We start from the raw sequence: 21,292 nt of genomic DNA on the forward strand, positions 1-21,292 counted from the left end.
CGAGGATGTGGGTTTGAATCCTGCGCTCGCCTTTTCTTCCAAGTTGGACTGAAAAATCAGATTGAGAGTCCTTTGGATGAAACGATAAATCGAGGTTCTGTGTGCAGTACACACACTTGGCACACTAAAATAGACCCATGGCAACGACAGTGTTGTCCTCTGGCAAAATTCTGTAGAAGAAATCCACTCCACACAAGTATGATAATAGCATGCACTCAAGGCCTGACAGTGCGTGTTGGGTTATGTTGCTGATTAGGCATCTGCCTAGCAGATATGGTGTAGCTTATATGCAGTCAGACCATGGGGAGATAATCCTATCAACAGTGGCTGTGTGTGCACAAAGAAAAAAAAGAAAACTTAAGTTTGTGCAGACACAAACTCCAACAGTCATGGTGGTCATGATGATTGTCATCGTCTCATTGCATCAAAAATGAATGTAGTGTGTTCTTAAAAATTTCAGTATGTTCCAATTCTTGCATCATCTATTCCTGATGGTTAAATTTTTAAGTGGGTAGAATAACTTGATCTAACAGAATGGCTGGTGTCATAATGAAGCTGTTTACTTAAGGACTCCTTTATCTGTCACAATGACAGTTGTTGTCATAATTACGCTGTTTACTTGCTGTTAGCACTTTCTTCCTTCTGAGTGCTGTGTTGCAGTCAGGACTGTAAGTGGAAAGTGATGTGCTTGTTGCAGGGGAAGACTTTGCTGCCTTTCAAGCCAGTGGCTCCTTCCTCTTCCTCTTCTGGACACTTTGACCATGTGCATCATGTATCTGCCCGATGATCTTCATGTTTGCTCATACCTTGTTACTGCAATGTGTATGTGTCATTGTTAGCAGTCCGTGCAGATCATGCAAGGTCTGACAACTTGTAGTAGTCTGCTGCCGTGTGTTCAAACACAGCTATGCTTTTCACTGAGTTCACAAACATTTAGCCTTTTTTTTTTTCATCGTTAGCAAGTTCTGTATGGAGTTTTCTACATTATTAATGGATTGTAATCAGTCCTACTCACTATTTTTAAGACATTTAAGTGTTGAAATAATTGTGAGGAACTGGTAATTACGCAAAACTTTTTGTATAATGGGATATAACTTTTAATTTTTGTACATTGTGTACACACTGTTTTAATTCGTCTTAACAGTTTATATAATGTTCTTTTGTTTGGGGCTTCAAATTTTAGCACCTTTTCTGTATGCATAGTGTTGAATGATGGGTGTGATTTTAGAAACTTGGAGGAGTACTTACACACTGTGTGGGTGTGGGTGCTTGTGTGAGTGTGCTTTTACATGAACATTGCTTATTTGTGTGTGTGTATGCGTATGTGAGAGAGAAGAATGATGTGCAAACATGGCCATTTGTTATGAACAACAGCTTGGTATATGTAACACTTTTTGTCTGTTCATTAAGTGGTTCTGTCTGCATCAGTCTCTAAATACTGAGTCTAAGTCTGTTTTTGAAAGCGAACATCTGTGTTTAATGAAAGCTACCATTTCGGTTTTAACACAGAAAGTAATACTTTTTTTGGGAAAAAAAAATTGTTGGTTATATTTTACATTGAAAATGTTTTTAAACAGCTGGTTAAGTTTTTTATGGTTTCATTGCGCCATACACGTTGATAATGTTAAAATTGATGTTTTTGCATAGAACTTGGGCAGTGGTGATCAGGTGGTGACATAACAAAGGACGATGAAATCAAGGTGAATGAGAAAGTAAGTGAAAGAAGGCACATGTTCTTTGCTACTTTGAAGTTGAGGATTGTTCGCGTCATTTAGAGCTGTTTCCTCAGTACAGTTGTACATTTTATATTCTGCAGTACACGGATTCTTTGGGGAATGTTTACAACAGAGAAAGAACAACCAGTTTCGTGCTGTGCAGAATTAAAGAAACGAAGAAACAACTAGATTAGATTTGATGCTGCTACAGGTGTTGAGGTCACCAGACTTGGATACTGTGGGCACTGACTCACACCTACAGCCTCAAATTTAATACACCTTTTTTCCCCAAGTTAACTGAATTGTGCAGATCATCAGTGGCAACAAATTTTGAATGGTCTGAGATTTCTTTGACAACGCTGCACTTTTTTCCCCCATTGACTAAAGTCTGCAGATCTTTAATGGCAAGAAATTAAAATGCTCTGTGAGATGTCTTTCACTGTACTTCTTTTTTATATATATTTTTTCAATTACTTTTAATTTTTTTATGGCTTGATACTGCATCCATGGTGGCCAGTGTCTGTTCTGTAAAATACACCATTTGTTTTGAACTTCCATTGAAACCTCTCTTGTGAATTATGCTTTGGAAATAGGTCTGTTGACTATATGGACAGTCCGTAATGAAACTTAACAGTCCTGGCTGTCCTGTCACATTACTTTGCACTGGATGTTGTGGGCACAAACTGTCGGTTACTTTTGTTTTGGCAGCAACTAAAGGGAGATAAAGCTGTCTTAACTGTATTGCATGCTGGGGACAGAAATGTGAAACTGGTGCCAGCTGAAAATGCTGTATTTCCATTTTCCAGGTTTCTTGAGATTGTGTCCAACCTAATCATGACTGCCCAGAGTTTATGCATTTGATGGAATTCTGTTCTTATTAACATTCCACTTTGTTTTTCTTTGGAGGATCCATTTGAAGTTTTTAACATGTTGAAGTTTCTATTGTTCTGAGTGATGAATACAGAGTTCTGAACAACAAAAAAGAAATGAAAAGCAAACAAAAAAGGAATGACTGCTGTGATTAGTTGATGGTGTGCAGGCTTGTCCAGTTGATGTTTACCCCACAAGGGTAATAGGTTCTGCTGTTTAACTTGGGAATACAAAGTGTGTTTCAGTTTAATTGGGAATATCAGGTGTGGTCAGTTAAGCTGGGAATACCAGATGCGTGTCAGTTTAATTGGGAATACCAGCCATTGTGTCAGTTCAATTGGGAATACCAAGTGTGTGTCAAAGGACTTTCACTGCTGGCCACTGCTTGTCCCATGATAGTGTGTGTACCGTGGTGACATTGACTGGAGTGACCTGCTCTGAAGCCAGTTCAGGTGTCAGGCTCTGTGTCAAGCAGTTGTGTGTAGATGTGCGTTCTCTTGGAACAAATCCATCTGTCAGTTGCCATTTATATAGCTAGTGTGCTCTCTCCTCTATATACCTAGCCCCCTGTTTCCTACAGCGTTACTCTTTATTACTGCATGCTCCTTTCATCAGTCAGTACTGCTAACTTGTACAAACAGTTTTTTCTGCATGGTCAAATTTATAACTGTTGATAAATATATTATGTTCAACAAGATGTATGGAATTACAGATTTTATTTATCCAACTGGTTTTGCACAGAATATTTTTTTAAAGACAAAAAAGTAATACTGTGTGTATTGTAATTTTTTGGGGCATTTGTATAGTGTTTTTGCTCATCTTTAGGAAAGTGCATGTTGTTGGGTTGCTTTTTTTTTAAAGACTGGTGAGTGGACACTGACAGTGGAAAAGCAGCACTGGAGTCAAATTAACAAAAAAAAAAAAAAAGAAAAAAAAAGTCTGCTCTATTACCTCAGAGGGACTTCTTTCAGATCAGAAAAATGAATTATTGCCACTGCCTTGGCTTGGAAAGGGCTGCGATAGTTTACACTGTCATACATTACCCGGCAGGGTTTTTTGTTTTGTTTTTTTGAAGTCTAAGTATAAAAAAAAGTCTCTGAAAATCTGAACGTAAAGATATGGGCAAAAATTGGAAACATGATTTCCCTTCACATGTAGATTGAGGAGTGTTGGAAATTTTGGGTTCTGATGCTCTTGGGTCTTTCTCTCTCATCTCCCAGCTTGGGGGGCATGCAGAGAGGGGTGAGGGGGTGGGCGGTCTTGAAGTACCTGTGCCCTGAGTTTGTGCAGTGAGCATAGTTTCAAACCCAGTGATTTGCCAGCTGTCAGTGTTTGTGCCACACAGTGGAAGTATGTCAACGTTTGTGGATTCCTCTGTGTAGTTTGGACGTATTTAGCAAGGTGCTGCTTGACTGTGTCAGTGTTGATGTCCATGTCCTGTGCCTCAACCCTCCCCTGTCCCCTCAGAGCAAGGGTCAGATTTGTTCTCTGGCCACACTGTGTCTCCGTGCAGTGTGCAACCTGCAGCATGCCCACGGGTGTTCGGTCTGCTTACTTCTCCCTTCCTTCCTGACTGTTGTAGTCCTTTCCTTTCCCTTTGTGATCAGACGTTTTCAGCCAAGTTCATTTTGTTGAATTGTAACTGCTCTTTCTCTGCCCACCCCCAACCCCTATGAAATTGCTCTCTATGCTAAGTTTTGGCTGACATATTCTCAGACTCAGTTGGTCAGGTCTTGTTTCAGACCAGTTTCCTCACTGAGCTCAGTTTAAGGAGAAAGAAAACAACAACAACAACAACAAAACTTGGCTTGCAGAGTGATTTGGGTATCTGGTTGTTTCTTTTTGCTTACTTGTGGACAAGGGTTAATCCTGAAGCTGTCCAGCATTTCACTTCAGTCAGAGCTGAGACAGTTAGTGACACAACATCTGGTATTTTGTTTTTTGTCTGTTGTCAAAACTGTAGTACTGACAAAACATGTGGGGAAAAACAAAAACAACTGACATTTTAAGATATTTCAGCCAGATACTGACACTCCGTCAGGCAACTGATACTCCTGAAATAAAAACTTATTCAGCTGATCTTTTTTATAAATGATAGTGGTGCAATCATTTTACAGAGATAAATAGCTACTGTGAAATTTAATAGTTTTTTGTTTGAAGAAGGAAAAAAGTTTTTGAGATCATTTGTTACTGCCCTTTTTAGATATTAAGCTTTTGGAACTCAGTTGTACTATGGTGACACTTAAGTCAGAAGTGGAAAAATTATATTAGCAATTTAATAAAGTAAAACCAGTGTACTCCCCCAACCCCAACCCCAAAAAAGAAACAGGATGTGACAAGTCTGTGAATAGCTGCAGTGATGGTGATGAATGAACAAAACTAAAGGAAATATCTGTGAATGCCATGCAAACAATTCTGACCCTTGTCGGAGGAATAGAGGGGCGTTGTTTTGTTTTGGCTCCTCCTGTCCAAAATGGCAGCATTTTTTTGTTGGTTGGGTTTCTCTCTCTCTAACCAGTGTGCATGGAAAAACAAAAACTGCCCCAAGTGAACATGAGTTTCACCACTGAACCAGTATGTTTGACTGCTCCAACAGCCAGGAGACTGCATACCCTTTCGGCGCTCATGACACTGTCTGTAGCTCCTGTCATTTATGTATTAGCATTCCAAATATCTTGTTTTGCTCCAAAATTTTGTGCCCATGACAAAAAAACTGTGTAATGTGTGTAGTGAGAGCAGGGTGCTTGACGCTTCCTTAGTGAAAACTAACTTTTGACAGAGTTTTACTTGCAAAGGATATGTTCTTCAACTGTGAATGTGAGAGCAGTGTGACCAAGTTCCACAGCGTGGCCTGTGGTCCACTTGCCTTCAGTGGACACGGTCAGCTCCCATTCATCATTGCTTCTTTTGCCAAGCTTGCTGTACATGGAACGGACATATTTTGTCTAGCTTATTTCAGCCATCCGCAAAGAAAACAATTCCAACAATAAAGTTTCTTTTTCAATCCTGTGGTGTCCGCTTGGTCTGTTGTTGGCATGGGTGTTAACTTCTTTGCACTGTTACAGTTATGGCAGTGAGTTCGTGGCTTTTGAATCCCTCATTCACCTGTATGTAGGAGTGGACTTTAAACATGTTCATTTGTGTGTAGGAGTGGGTTGTTAACTCCAAAAAAAGTTTAACTTGACTCCAACAGCCAACAATGTCAGGAACAGTAAATGCTGTCTCACACATACTCTCACACATCCAGTGCTGAAACAAAGATACAACAAAAACTTTGTCACTTAGTTCAAGAACATCCAGATCGGTCAAATCATATTCATTGCAGCCCAGGTAAATGTTAACATTAACAAAGCTGTCACCACGTTAAATATTGATTGTAGCCCAGCTGAATGCTAACGACATTATCAAAGCTGTCACCATGTTAAATATTGATTGTAGCCCAGCTGAATGCTAACGACATTATCAAAGCTGTCACCACGTTAAATATTGATTGTAGCCCAGCTGAATGCTAACGACATTATCAAAGCTGTCACCACGTTAAATATTGATTGTAGCCCAGCTGAATGCTAACGACATTATCAAAGCTGTCACCACGTTAAATATTGATTGTAGCCCAGCTGAATGCTAACGACATTATCAAAGCTGTCACCACGTTAAAAACAATCCCACTTCAGATTTGAAAATTTCAAAATAAAGCATTGAATAAATCTTCTAAGTCTTGAAAGTCTGATAAAGAAGGAATCCAACAAAACAACACAACCAACCCTTTCCTGAGGACAGCAGAATAGAACTTGGTCAGTGCAGCACTTCAGAACAGGAAGTGGACGAAGTTGCACAGTGCACAGAGCACTTGTTGGTTCAGACCTGTGTGTCTGTCATGTCACTGGGATGTTGAAACATGGAGGGCACCCCCTCAACTCGGCAACCTGAAACACACCACACACTTTGTGTCAGTCCTGCAGGACAGGATAATGGCGACTCTGGATGAATGAATGAATGATACAAAATGTTTCAGGAACAAGTTGGATAAAAACCTTAGCTATCTCACTGGGACACTTCTGAAATAGTATGCGATTCTTTGATTATAAATGAAGCATTTGAACTGAAAAGTTTTCCATCTCTCTGGTACCATACATATAGTTACCTATATGCAATGTTCAGAAATACACACACTGATTTTCCTAATGAAGAAATTTGATTTGATTTGATATGGATACTTGTACAGCGCCTATCCTCGGTCAAAGACCAAGCTCTAAGCACTTTACAAACACGGGGTCATTTGCACAACAGGCTGCCTACCTGGGTAGACCCAAATAACAGCTGACATTGTGTGCAAATCATTCGCTTCCTGGGTCATTTAGTCAGATTTCAGTCATGCATACATACACACTCGTACAGTAACATTTTACGTGTATGACTGTTTTGTTTATTTACCCCGCCATATAGGTAGCCATACTGGGTATGTCCTTGTTTCCATAACCCATGGAACGCTGACATGGATTACAGGATCTTTAACATGCATATTTGATCTTCAGCATGCGTATACACATGAAGGGGGTTCAGGCACTAACAGGTCTGCAAATATGTTGACCTGGGAGATGGGAAAAATCTCCACCTTTTACCCACCAGGCGCCGTTAACAAGATACGAACCCAGGATCCTCAGATTGAAAAAGTCCAACACTTTAACCACTTGGCTATTGCGCCCGTCTGTACAGCTGACTGCATGTTTGTCTCTGCAAGTAACCATGTTTAGCAAGATGTTTGAGGAAGAAGTTACAAGTCCGTGCACACCACAACCAGTGTGCATACATATTACTGTCACCTGTCACATTTAGAGAGGAAGGTGGCAGAATGGTTAAGACGCTCAGCTGCCAGTATAGAGAGTCCATGAGGGTGTGGGTTCGAATCCCGCTCTCACCCTTTCTACCAAGTTAGATAGGAAAATCAAACTCAGCATCTAGTCTTTGATGAGGCAATAAACGGAGGTCCCATATGCAGCACGCACTTGACGCACTGAAAAAGAACCCATGGCAATAAAGTGTTGTCCTCTGGTAAAATTATGTAAAAAGAAACCCACTCTGATAGGTAAACAAATATATAAGCATGTACTCAAGGCCTTACTAAGATCATTGGGTTATGCTGCTGTGAGGCATTTGCCTAGCAGATGTGGTGTAGTGTATATGGATTTGTCCAAACGCAGTGACGCCTCCTTGACAAACTGAAACTGTCATATATAGAGTATGTCTAAAAAATTCTGTTCTTTTTTTCAAAAGTGAGAAAAAAAGCCTGTCAAGGAGGGGAGCGTATCGATACTCCCCCGGGTCGGTACACGTGTCGATACTCCCCAGTGTTGATACTCCCCCGTGTCGATACTCCCCCGTATCGGTACACGTTTCAATAATCCCCCGTGTCGATACTCCCCCGTGTCGGTACACGTGTCGATACTCCCCCCGTGTTGATACTCCCCCGTGTCGATACTCCCCCGTGTCAGTACACGTGTCAATACTCCCCCGTGTCGATACTCCCCCGTGTCAGTACACGTGTCAATACTCCCCCGTGTCGATACTCCCCTGTGTCGGTACTCCCCCATGTCGGTACACGTGTCGATACTCCCCCGTGTCGGTACACGTGTCGATACCCCCCCGTGTCTATACCCGTGTTGGTACTCCCCCGTGTCGGCACTCCCCGTGTCGATACTCCCCCGTGTCAATACTCACCCGTGTTGGTATTCGTGTCGGTACTGCCCTGTGTCGATACTCCCCCGTGTCGGTACTCCCCCGTGTCGGTATCCGTGTCGGTACTCCCCCGTGTCGGTATCCATGTCGGTACTGCCCTGTGTCGATACTCCCCCGTGTCGATACTCCCCCGTGTCGGTACTCCCCCGTGTCGGTATCCGTGTCGGTACTCCCCCGTGTCGGTATCCGTGTCGGTACTCCCCCGTGTCGGTATCCGTGTCGGTACTCCCCCGTGTCGGTATCCATGTCGATACTCCCCCGTGTCGGTACATGTGTCAATACTCCCCCGTGTCGGTCCTCCCCTGTGTCATACTCTCCCGTGTCGGTATCCGTGTCGATACTCCCCCGTGTCGGTACTCCTCGGTGTCGATACTCCCCCGTGTCGGTATTCGTCGATACTCACCCGTGTCAATACTCCCCCGTGTCGGTATTCCTGTCAATACTTCTCCCGATACCCCCCCCCCCCCCCCCGTCCCGTGTCGGTATTCGTGTCATACTCCCCCGTGTCGATACCCCCCAGTGTCGGTACTCCCCCGTGTCGATACCCCCCAGTGTCGGTACTCCCCCGTGTCGATACCCCCCAGTGTCGGTACTCCCCCGTGTCGGTACTCCCCCATGTCGGTATTCGTGTCGATACTCCTCCATGTCGGTATTAGTGTCGGTACTCCCCCATGTCGATACTCCTCCGTGTCGGTATTCGTGTCGGTACTCCCCCGTGTCGGTACTCCCCCGTGTCGGTATTAGTGTCGGTACTCCCCCATGTCGGTATTCGTGTCGATACTCCTCCATGTCGGTATTAGTGTCGGTACTCCCCCATGTCGATACTCCTCCGTGTCGGTATTCGTGTCGGTACTCCCCCGTATTCGTGTCGATACTCCTCCATGTCGGTATTAGTGTCGGTACTCCCCCATGTCGATACTCCTCCGTGTCGGTATTCGTGTCGGTACTCCCCCGTGTCGATACTCCTCCGTGTCGGTATTCGTGTCGGTACTCCCCCGTGTCGGTATTCGTGTCGGTACTCCCCCGTGTCGGTATTCGTGTCGGTACTCCCCCGTGTCGGTATTCGTGTCGATACTCCCCCGTGTCGGTATTCGTGTCGATACTCGTCCATGTCTGTATTCGTGTCGGTACTGATACTCCTCCATGTCGGTATTCGTGTCGATACTCCCCCGTGTCGGTATTCGTGTCGATACTCCTCCATGTCGGTATTCGTGTCGATACTCCTCCGTGTCGGTACTCCTCCGTGTCGGTATTCGTGTCACACTCCCCCGTGTCGGTATTCGTGTCACACTCCCCCGTGTCGGTATTCGTGTCATACTCCTCCGTGTCGGTATTCGTGCCAATGCTCCTCCGTGTCGATACTCCCCCGTGTGTACTCCCCCGTGTCATTCCGATAACCCTCCGTGCCGGTATTCGTGTCGCAATACTCCCCCGTGTCGATACTCCCCCGCGTCCCGTGCCGGTATTCGTGTACTCCCCAGTGTATACTCCCCCATGTCAATACTCCCCTGTGTCGGTACTCCACCGTATCCGCTACTCCCCCGTGTTGATACTCCTCCATGTCGGTACTCGTGTCAATGCTCCCCCGTGTCGATACACGTGTTGGTACTCCTCCGTGTTGCACGTGTTGTTGTTGTTGGTGGTGGTGGTGTTGTTGTCTTCTTCCTCTTCTTTCTTTTCTTCTTCAGTTTAGCGTATTTTATTTGACAAAGGTAGGGGGAAAAAACATCTACTGGTGAGGGAAAAGTAACTGTTCACACATGTGAGTTAGTGTGTGTGTGTGTGTGTGTGTGTGTGTTAGATAAATTAGTTATGATTGGTGAAATTTTGTTAAAAAAATGAGATTACAATATAACATCCTTAGAACGAAATACTAATGATAACGTAAGAGAACTTGACAAATCAACGAAGATTTGAATCGGAAATATCAAGCACTGATACTCAATAAAATGTAATGTGATTAGCAACATATAAACAGGGTAAAAGGACATCAATCAGTTGTATGATTTCTAAAGGCATATGGTTTTGGGGGTGGGGTTATGCATGTTTGCATGGACTGTTCATGTTTTTGATTCTTTTTATTGATTGTTTTCACACACACACACACACACACACACAGTGTTTTGCTGCGTAAGATTTAGCACAGATATTAATTCATGTTATTTGTAGCCATGTGTTATGAACCCGAGTGGTATATTAAGGGGGACGGTACAAAAGAATTACTGATTTACGTATTAAAGGATAGAAAAGATCCGCACGCAGGCCAGGAACATGTAGAGACCAGTCACAAAAGGGTTTTTCTATTGTTTTATTACAATATTATGAGAAGTAAAGAAGAAGAGGAGAAGACAGTGCCTGATAAAAGACACAGACAACAAAATATCATACAAGCACATGTATACATATTACAATGGAAAGACTATCACTTGGTTTGGAATAGGCAACAAAAGTGGCGTCGCCCTTACGCATGAGTGATTGAAGACCAGCGTGTCGGTTTTGGAAAAGGCGTCTGCTATTCAGCTCGTGCATGAAACAGTATTTGAAGCCAGCTGAGCGCTTGGCTACGCCTACCCCTATCTTTTGAAATCCATCGTCTGCGATGGTTAATTAAAAGTTATTCTTGTAAGCAGACTTAGCTGAACAGTTTCAGTTTCAGTAGCTCAAGGAGGCGTCACTGCGTTCGGACAAAACCATATACGCTACACCACATCTGCCAAGCAGATGCCTGACCAGCAGCGTAACCCAACGCACTTAGTCAGGCCTTGAGAAAAAAAAGAAAAAAAAGGGGAATGAATAATAGATAAGTTTACATAAATAAATAAATAAATAAATAATAATTATAATATAGAAAAAGGTAGTAGTAATAACAATAATAATAATAATAATAAAAAGAAGAAAAAAAAAGACAGCAATTATGATAAATTAGCAAATAAATGTAAAACATGAATACACACATACCCCCACACATGCATAACAGATATGCACCAAACATGCAGTTTCACAGATATGAAAGCACAGTCAAATACATATAAACGTACATGAGCTCCAACACACACACACACACACACACACATTACCCTGCACCTCCTCTACCCCCCTCCTCAACACACTCATTTCTAGTCTATGTATCGCAGCTTCCACGGCACACACACACACACACAAACACACACACACACTCACAGAGATGAACACTTACTTGTACAAGCACACACACATACGCCCATATCTCCCACCACCAACCCCACACACATATATACAAATATATATATATATATATATACGTTCCAATATCCTGTTGCTCCCACAGTGTAGGCATGCATACACTCACATACCTCATCCTCTACTCCACCTCCCCTCCGCACCCCCACCTCCACTCACACACACACACACATACACACACACACACACACACACACACACACACACACACGCACGCACGTGCACAGAACTCTCCTGACACTTGTGTACAACTTACACTCTCTCGCATGCACAAACGCACTCAAAAGCATAGACATAAACAAACACACACATACACACACGCACAGAGGCTGCCACTGATTGGCCGCAAGAGTGATGGGAAAAGATCTCTGATGCCAAGAACGTGGCGTCTAGTGTGTTGCTCAGTCTATTGTATTTGGAAAGGCCCACAGAGACTCTGTTCCGTTTTGAAGAAATTTGCGCAATGTTGGTTTGGAAATGATGCCGATATTTGTTTGATTTGCAAAGCATCGTGCTCTACCTTTCATGTTAGACTTGCGGCCGCTCCCTCTCTCTGCTTTTATTTCTTTGAGGCGATCGATGGTGTGACGGCCTTGTACCTGTTCTTTTTGATATTCTTTGACTTTTCTGAGGATTTCCGATTTTCCTAGATGTAGGCCGCTCGTTGGTGTTGCGTTACTATCAAGTCTGTCAGCTCGCTCATTTCCCTTAACACCTGCATGTCCCGGGCAGTATGACCATGTGAGTTTTTTTAGCTGAACAAACAAGAATTATTGAGCAGGTAAAGGGAGATAATTCAGCTGATAACTAATAGCAGAGAGAAATTTGGAGTGACTGCAACATTCTTATGAACAATACCCTACTTCTGTATTCAAAGTGGCATTAGCCAGGTTGAGTTAAGAGTTTGAACTTAGTTCAATGCATCCCACTTAACTTTGAAGAGTTTGATGTAGAGAAGGGGTCCCAATTTGGTAAATAAAATATGAAGTTGGAAAGCGTTCATTTTTGTGCCCATCAATCAAGGTATCTACACTGTCAGACATACATGTAGAGTAGCATCGATGTATAAAAGCATACATCATAACAACATAAATTATGAGAGCATGTTCATAGACGTACTTTGCATTGCTAAGACCGTGTGACACACTAGATCACAAGTTAGGCAAGAAGAGAAAAAAACCCCATAAAACATGAATTGTACACACGGCTACATATAACATGTGTAGGACTGGCATGTGTTCTGTGTTGTGCCTCCTGTGTGTGGTGGGGCAGAGGGGAACATGTATACAGGGCACTTTGACAAGTTCTTGAAGAGGTGGCGTGAGGTTCTGTGTTCCGGCTTGTTGGGTTGTACCAGAGACTGATTTTGTGTTTGCTTAGGTGAGTGGGTGTACGTATGTGTGTGTGTGTGTGTGTGTGTGTGTGTGTGTGTGTGTATACACATATACACACACACTCACATACGTACACCCACTCACCCAAGCAAATATATATATACATACACACACACACACTCACATACGTACACCCACTCACCTAAGCAAACACAAAATCAGTCTCTGGTACAACCCAACAACCCAACTCACACACACACACACACACACACACACACACACACACATATATATATATATATATATATATATATATATATATATATATATATATCTCATCGCATCTCATCTATCCCATGACCCGTGGGTGGGTCGTTGGGGCACCATGGATGACTGCCTGGTCAGCTCGCGCCACCTGCCTCGGTCCTCAGCGGCCCTTTGAGTTGTGGCAAATGGCAGGCCCGTCCACTCTTTGATGTTGTCCTCCCACCGCTTTCTCTGTCTGCCTCTCTTCCTCCTTCCTTGTACGGTACCCTGCAGGATGGTCTTGGCTAGGCCGTCTGATCGTGTGACGTGTCCATACCAGCGGAGCTTGCGTTCCTTCACTGTGGTTAGCAGGTCTTTGAATGGGCCAATGGCGTTTTGGACTCTTCTTTTCACTTCCTCATTTGTGATGTGGTCTTTGTATGTAATGTTCAGGATCTTGCGGAAGCATCTCATTTCCAGGGCCTGGATTCTTCTCTGGAGTTCTGCAGTGAGGGTCCAGGATTCGCAAGCGTATAGAAATATTGAGAAGATGAGGGAGCGCATTAGTCTGATTTTGGACGAGAGGGAGATCTTTTTGTCCTTCCATATAGTCTTCAATCGACTCAGTGCGGCAGTAGTCTGCGCGATTCTGGACAGGACCTCTGGTTTCGAACCCTCGTCTGACACAATGGCACCCAAATATTTGAAGGAGGAGACTTCTTCCAGTTTTTCACCGTTTACGTGCAAGTTGGACGTTACGCCTTGGCTGTTGTTGGTCATAACCTTGGTCTTCTCGGCACTGATCTCCATGCCGTAGGCTGATGATGTCTTGTCAAGTTTGTGCACGAGTTCTTCGAGTTCTTTCTCTTCTCCTGCCAGGCCATCAATGTCATCGGCAAAGCGCAGGTTGGTGATGACTCTGCCTCCAATGCTGACAGTTCCCACATGATCTTCCAGGGCGTCAGTCATGATCCTTTCAAGAAAGAGGTTGAAGAGAGTGGGAGAGAGTAGACAGCCCTGTCTGACTCCGACCGTGGTTCTAAACCAGTTACCCGTGCTACCATTGAAGAGGACTGCACTGGTTGCTCTTTCGTATAGGTTCTGTATGGCTTGGATGATGTCTTCACTGATGTTGAATTTGTGCATGGTGGCCCATAAGGCAGCGTGCCATACCCTGTCGAACGCCTTCTTGAAGTCAATGAAGACGTGGTAGAAGTCTCTTTGGTGCTGGAGATATTTCTCGCACAGCAAGCGCAGGTTGAAGATTTGTTCTGTTGTGCTTCTCCCTGCTCTGAAGCCGGCCTGCTCTTCGGCGATGATCATTTCTGCTTGCGGCTTCAGTCGGTTGAGAAGGACCTTTAGCATGACCTTGCTGGGGTGGCTGATTAGGCTGAAAGTGCGGTAGTTTTTGCACTGTTGTAGATTGCCCTTCTTGGGGATTGTGATGATACATATATACATGTGTGTGTGTGTGAGTGTATGTGTGTGCATATGTGTGTATATACGGGTGTACATGTGTGTGGGGAGGGGTTGATGGGCGTTACGATTTTTCATTGTTTACACTGGTGAAAAGGTCTACTTATATTAACGATTTTATTAAATCAAGAATTTTTTTTTTTTTTTTTTTTTTTTTTGGTGGTGGACAAAGTGTTTCAAAAAATTAAAAATTAAATTAAATTAAGAAACAGAAGGAAAAAAATCTTTGCTGTCTGTGCTGTGTATTACGCCAAGAATAAAGTTGAGCTTTTGTTGTTAAAGAAAAAGAAATAAAGATAAAATTAAAAAAACAACATCAAAATTTCTAAAACAAAAATGGCTTCTGCAGGTAGGTGGACTTTTTTTTAAAGTAAAGTTTAGGTGTAAACGACCTTGAAATAAATCAGCTTTGAGATATAACGACATGTCAACAACAAAAAACCCAAAAAAACTACCGTCCATTTTGTCATGATATAGAAACTGAAGTTCATTTTCTTATTAGATGTCCTGTTGTCTCTTCTCCCTTTCTCTCTCCCTTCTTCGAGGAGAATTAGTTATCGTGTGTTTGTAAGGTTAGGGGAGGTTTTTATCGGACATCTTTTAATTCCAGTATTTTATTTCTAGATATTTGGGGAAATTGGTGAATTTGTGTGTTCTGTTTAGGTGTGTTATTTTTCTATGTATTCAGCTCGGGTTATTGGCTCAAATATATTTTCTTTATAATGAAAACTGTATCTAACGGCAGTAGGAATTTTCTGAAACATTTTGTGACAATTGAAACGAGATTGCTAGTTGTGATATTTCATGACTGAGTTTTGTTTTTATTATTCAAGACCAACAGTATAGACAATAGGCTGACACACTGGCATTTGGGGCTCTTTACAACTGACTTTTTCAGATTGTGTTTACTCATTCATTATTTGGGAAAAGTTAACTAACCATTCATGTGCTTTTCGTGATAGTTGCTTTCGGTGTAAAAGTGGATGTATATGACAGGATATCCACATACTTCCCAACTTAGTGTAATGCGTATCACTTGAGGAAGGGAGTGGGGTGGTATTCTTTTGAATTTGGAAGAGCATAGTCTACAGAGACTGGGAGTTCATTGTTACAGATTTCCCTGTGACTTTTCCCCTCGTGCCACTGCCCTCAACGGAACTCCAGGATCGACACTGGAACAGTCTTCGTTCCCCTTCCCGTTGTCCTCTTCAGTTTTTCCTCACTCCCGCTCCCACTCCACACTTCCAGCGCCCTTTTCCATTGTCTCCCTCCCCCCATCCTACCTTAATCCTAGGGTCTACAAGTGACTTCAATCTTCAGCTGCTGGGTGGAGTTCGCTCAGGTGAACTCTGGTAGTGTGTGTGCTGGACTGGTGCTGCAGTGTCTTTGCGACACGAAGGATTGGAACTGAATTAATTGTGCTGTAGTTAGATGGGGGGAAACTTTTGTGTGCTTTGATTTGTCTTTATTTCGTTTCATGTGTCAGTAAAGAACCGAGCTGAACTTCTCCGTGTTTCTGTGTTCGTGTTGTCGGGACGTTAGTATTAGAAGGGTGGGGGGTACATGGGCAACCCCTTACGGGTTGTGACACCTGTATATGCTAATCTACAATAAAAGTTAAAATCAAATTGCGTGGCAGAGCAGTTATGTTTAAGTTCTGTTGAATCTGGTTTTTCCTTAATTTTTCAAATTGTTATCTTAATGTGTACGTGTTTTCATGTGGACAGGGTGGTGGCCTTCGCATTAAACTTCCAGTGTTCCTGGGTCCCTACACTTCCTCATCCCACCACCACCACCCTTCCCCACTGACCCTCACCCCACCACCACCACCCTTCACCACCGACCTCACCCCACCACCACCACCACCCTTCCCCACCGACCTCACCCCACCACCACCACCACCCTTCCCCACTGCCACTCACCCCACCACCACCACCCTTCACCACTGACCCTCACCCCACCACCACCACCCTTCACCACTGACCCTCACCCCACCACCACCACCCTTCCCCGCTGACCCCACCACCACCACCACCCTTCACCACCGACCTCACCCCACCACCACCACCCTTCCCCACTGACCCTCACCCCACCACCACCACCCTTCACCACTGACACTCACACCACCACCACCACCACCCTTCCCCGCTGACCCTCACCCCACCACCACCCTTCCCCACTGCCCCCACCCCACCACCACCACCACCCTTCCCCGCTGACCCTCACCCCACCACCACCACCCTTCCCCACTGCCCCCACCCCACCACCACCACCCTTCACCACTGACCCTCACCCCACCACCACCACCACCCTTCACCACTGACCTTCACCCCACCACCACCACCACCCTTCCCCACTGACCCTCACCCCACCACCACCCTTCCCCACTGACCCTCACCCCACCACCACCACCCTTCACCACCGACCCTCACCCCACCACCACCACCCTTCCCCACTGCCACTCACCCCACCACCACCACCACCCTTCCCCACTGCCCCCACCCCACCACCACCACCCTTCCCCACTGACCCTCACCCCACCACCACCACCACCCTTCCCCACTGCCACTCACCCCACCACCACCACCCTTCCCCACTGACCCTCACCCCACCACCACCACCACCCTTCACCACTGACCCTCACCCCACCACCACCACTACCCTTCACCACCGACCCCCCACACCACCACCACCACCCTTCACCACCGACTCCCCACCCCACACCACCACCCTTCACCACTGACCCTCACCCCACACCACTACCCTTTACCACCGACCCCCCACCCCACCACCACTACCCTTCACCACCGACCCTCACCCCACCACCACCACCCTTCACCACTGACCCTCACCCCACACCACTACCCTTCACCACTGACCCTCACCCCACACCACTACCCTTTACCACCGACCCCCCACCCCACCACCACTACCCTTCACCACCGACCCTCACCCCACCACCACCACCCTTCACCACTGACCCTCACCCCACACCACTACCCTTCACCACTGACCCTCACCCCACACCACTACCCTTCACCACCGACCCCCCACACCACCACCACCACCACCCTTCCCCACTGCCCCCACCCCACCACCACCACCCTTCACCACCGACCCCCCACACCACCACCACTACCCTTCACCACCGACCCCCCACCCCACACCACCACCCTTCACCACCGACCCCCCACCCCACCACCACCACCCTTCCCCACTGACCCTCACCCCACCACCACCACCCTTCCCCACTGACCCTCACCCCACCACCACCACCCTTCACCACCGACCCCCCACCCCACCACCACCACCCTTCACCACCGACCCTCACCCCACCACCACCACCCTTCACCACTGACCCTCACCCCACACCACTACCCTTCACCACCGACCCCCCACCCCACCACCACTACCCTTCACCACTGACCCTCACCCCACACCACTACCCTTCACCACCGACCCTCACCCCACACCACTACCCTTCACCACCGACCCTCACCCCACACCACTACCACCACCCTTCACCACTGACCCTCACCCCACACCACTACCCTTCACCACTGACCCTCACCCCACACCACTACCCTTCACCACTGACCCTCACCCCACACCACTACCCTTCACCACCGACCCTCACCCCACACCACTACCCTTCACCACCGACCCTCACCCCACACCACTACCACCACCCTTCACCACTGACCCTCACCCCACACCACTACCCTTCACCACTGACCCTCACACCACCACCACCACCACCCTTCACCACTGACCCTCACCCCACCACCACTACCCTTCACCACTGACCCTCACACCACCACCACCACCACCACCCTTCACCACTGACCCTCACCCCACCACCACCACCCTTCACCACTGACCCTCACCCCACACCACTACCCTTCACCACTGACCCTCACCCCACACCACTACCCTTCACCACCGACCCCCCACACCACCACCACCACTACCCTTCACCACCGACCCCCCACACCACCACCACCACCCTTCACCACCGACTCCCCACCCCACACCACCACCCTTCCCCACTGACCCTCACCCCACCACCACCACCACCACCCTTCACCACTGACCCTCACCCCACACCACTACCCTTCACCACTGACCCTCACCCCACCACCACCACCCTTCACCACTGACCCTCACCCCACCACCACCACCACCACCCTTCACCACTGACCCTCACCCCACACCACTACCCTTCACCACTGACCCTCACCCCACACCACTACCCTTCACCACCGACCCCCCACCCCACCACCACCACCCTTCACCACCGACCTCACCCCACCACCACCACCACCCTTCACCACCGACTCCCCACCCCACCACCACCACCCTTCACCACCGACTCCCCACCCCACCACCACCACCCTTCACCACCGACCCCCCACACCACCACCCTTCACCAACGACCTCCCCACACCACCACCCTTCACCAACGACCTCCCCACACCACCACCATTCCCAACGACCTCCCCACACCACCACCCTCCGAGAAAGAAAACAAGAAGAAAAGGTGTCATCATATCCTGCGCCTTTGCTCGTAAATCCCCCCCCCCCCCCCCCCCCTCTGAACAAAGGAAACAGTGGGGTAGCATTACCACATGGTGTGTGTGTTGTTACAAGTGGCTCCGGGTGTAGCTAGATCCGGTTTCGCCTCTCCCCACCAATCGGAAAGTTCCCTCATCCAGGCTGTGTGCTTCTGACAGACTGACCGACCAACGCCAAACACAGGAATGCAATGGGCAGAATATTGCAAGGCTGCAACGCAGAACGTTTTCGATCACACCCAAACAGGAAGACGAGGCACGAACTCCAAACGATACACAAACACAGAACAATGAGAAACGCACTCCTAACGGTAAGCACGCACCTTAGCAAAGCACAAAACTAGTTCCAAACAGTTCAGTTCAGTTACTCAAGGAGGCGTCACTGCGTTCAGACAAATCCATATACGCTATACATCATCTGCAAAGCAGATTCCTGACCAGCAGTGTTACTCAACACGCTTAGTCACCTCTTGAGGAAAAAAGTGCATAAACAAATAAATGGATACATAAAGTCGTTGATAAAATATACGCACCCAAGCAGAAACGTCAACAAACACTTACCGGTACACACGTACCCGAAAAAAGTGACAGGGGGACAGGAACCCGGGTCAAGACAGGCAGCTGGACGGAAATGACTTTTTCCACACCTCTTGTGCTTGACACCCGATCTTCTGCTGTTGACAAGTACATCGCAACACATACTGAACAGTCTCAGACTTGGCTCACCTTTTTTTTCTCTTTTTTTTTATCATAAAGACTCCACAAAACAGGGTTTCACTCCAGTAACTAGGATAAAAAAAATATATATATATATTATTATTATTATATAATATTATTTGGTAAGTTACTGAAGTAAGCACAGGTTGATTTCATTATTATTGTTACTTAAACTGCGCCTAAATCTTCGCGAGTCAGAAACCCAACTCTGAAGCGCTGTACAGTCATTTGCACAACAGACTGCTTACGGGGGTGAAGCCGACTGGCAGCTGCATTCAGGCTGTCATTACCGATTCCTTACCTGTGTCATTCTGTCAGGCTTCAGTCACACGCACACATACACATATAATATCACAGTGGATTTTTCCCCATCAGAATCTGAGACGTAGTCCAGTGAGCAGAAACATCTTCAAACAATAATTAGGACATCGTTCCAGTCAGCTACTGATATGGTTTTTAAAAATCTTATCTGATCAGAATGGTTGAGGCATCATTGACAAGCCAGTCAATTACTCTGTGTGTGTGTGTGTGTGTGTGTGTGTGTGTGTGTGTGTGTGTGTGTGTGTGTGTGTGAACAAGTCACTGACACTACAAACACGTTAACACCCTGACCGAACGTCCGACTGATAATCGATCATCTCCACTTACAATCAAAATGTCTCCACCCTGAAACTGTTTACATCTTTGGTCAGGGTCCTCAGTGATGTAACTGCACTACAGTCAAAGGTTGAAGCTCTCCTCATCCCCCCCCCCCCCCGCCCCCCCTCACCCCTGCCGCACCCTCATCCCCAGCCTTTTACGGCAATCAGGGATGTGAATTCATATCCACTGTGTTTCAGTTTCAGTTTATCAATATGGCGTCACTGTATTCGGACAAATTCATATACACTATACTATATCTACTGGGGAGGTGCCAACCTGCATCACATCTCAACGTGCTAGTCAGGCCTTGATTGCAAGCATATATATTTCTGCATCTATCAGAGTAGATTTCTACTACAGAATTTCGCTAGTTGGCAACACTTTTGTTGCCGTGGGTTCTTTTTCAGTGCGTCAAATGCGGGCTGCAAATGGGACCTCGGTTTATCGTCTCATCCGAAAGACTAAAGACACTCAGATTAATTTTCCAGTCAAACTTGGGAGAAAAGGCGAGACCGGGATTCGAACCCAGATCCTCACGGACACTGTATTGGCAAATAAACGTCTTGACCATTCTGCCACCTTCCTCCGCGGTGTCTAGGGTTCAGCGTATGAAGGCGGAGCCCATTCCTCTCCATAACCTTCCCCGAACGATAAGTATCCAATTCTACACATGGGTGGAGTGAGGAAAATCGGAGTAAGAACTCAACACTACTAATGCCGAAAAAGCGCATCGAACACTGATCACTGGTGAAAACTTGACCAG

The 21,292-nt window shown here is 46.2% G+C and overlaps 1 protein-coding gene across 9 annotated transcripts in view; it reads left to right on the forward strand.

The window, feature by feature from the left end:
* Nucleotides 1–5,589, forward strand: part of LOC143295338 (uncharacterized) — a 135,726-nt gene extending 130,137 nt beyond the window's left edge. For all 9 annotated transcript variants that reach the window (XM_076606979.1, XM_076606983.1, XM_076606985.1 and 6 more), the window contains one exon: nt 698–5,589. The gene's annotated coding sequence lies outside the window, so the exon portion shown is untranslated. The remainder of the gene's footprint in view (nt 1–697) is intronic.
* The last annotated feature ends 15,703 nt before the right edge of the window (nt 5,590–21,292 follow it).

Source organism: Babylonia areolata, chromosome 20, assembly GCF_041734735.1.
Source record: "Babylonia areolata isolate BAREFJ2019XMU chromosome 20, ASM4173473v1, whole genome shotgun sequence".
Lineage (NCBI taxonomy): Eukaryota > Metazoa > Mollusca > Gastropoda > Neogastropoda > Buccinidae > Babylonia > Babylonia areolata.